This window comes from Humulus lupulus, chromosome 9, assembly GCF_963169125.1.
Source record: "Humulus lupulus chromosome 9, drHumLupu1.1, whole genome shotgun sequence".
NCBI lineage: Eukaryota > Viridiplantae > Streptophyta > Magnoliopsida > Rosales > Cannabaceae > Humulus > Humulus lupulus.
The window spans coordinates 159,544,104-159,545,099 of record NC_084801.1 but is presented as its reverse complement, the minus strand read 5'-3'; positions in this window follow the sequence as shown (position 1 = coordinate 159,545,099).

Below are 996 nucleotides of genomic sequence, written 5' to 3'. Positions count from 1 at the left end.
AAATGAGCTAACTTGGTGTATCTGTCCACTATCACCCACACCGAGTTATGAAGCCTCACTATCTTGGGTAAACCTCCCACAAAATCCACCATAATATCCTCCCATTTCCACTCGGGAATACCCAAAGGCTAAAGCAACCCTGCTGGTCGCTGATGCTCAGCTTTCACCTACTGACAGGTCAAACATCTGGCCACGTACTCCACCACATCCTTCTTCATCCCAGGCCACCAATACAATGTCCGTAGATCTTGATACATCTTCATGGTACCCAGATAAAGTGAGTAAGGCATAGTATGTGATTCATCTAGTATCTCTCGTCTGATCCCCACATCAGTCGGAACACAAATCTGGCCCTGATACAGTAGCAAACCAACCTCAGAAATAGAATAGTCCTTAAACTGACCTGAAAATCTGCTCTAGTAGGGTCGACTGCAAAGTAATGTTGGCCAACCGGCCCACTACCAAATCTATCCTCGCTCTAGACATCTCATCATCCAACTCCCTCGAAATCTGAATGGAACTAAATAACTGATCTGTGCCTTTTTGGCTCAATGCATCTGCCACTATGTTGGCTTTCCCTGGGTGGAAAAGAATGTCACAATCATAGTCCTTTACCAATTCCAGCTAACGCCTCTGCCTCATGTTCAAGTCCTTCTGCGTGAAGAATTACTTCAAACTCTTATGATCGGTGTATATCTCGCACTTCTCCCCGTACAGATAATGTCGCCACACCTTCAGTGCAAATACCACCGTTACCAATTCCAAATCATGGGTAGGATACCGCTGCTTGTACTCCTTCAGTTGTCGTGACGCATAAGCTATAACCTTCCTGTTCTGTATCAACACATAGCCTAAATCTAACCTCAACGCGTCGCAATAAACCACAAACTTTCCTTCCTCTGAAGGAAGACTCAGCACAGGTGCAGTAATAAGTCGTCGCTTCAACTCTTGAAAACTGTTCTCACACTTGTTTGACCAAACGAACTTCAAATTCTT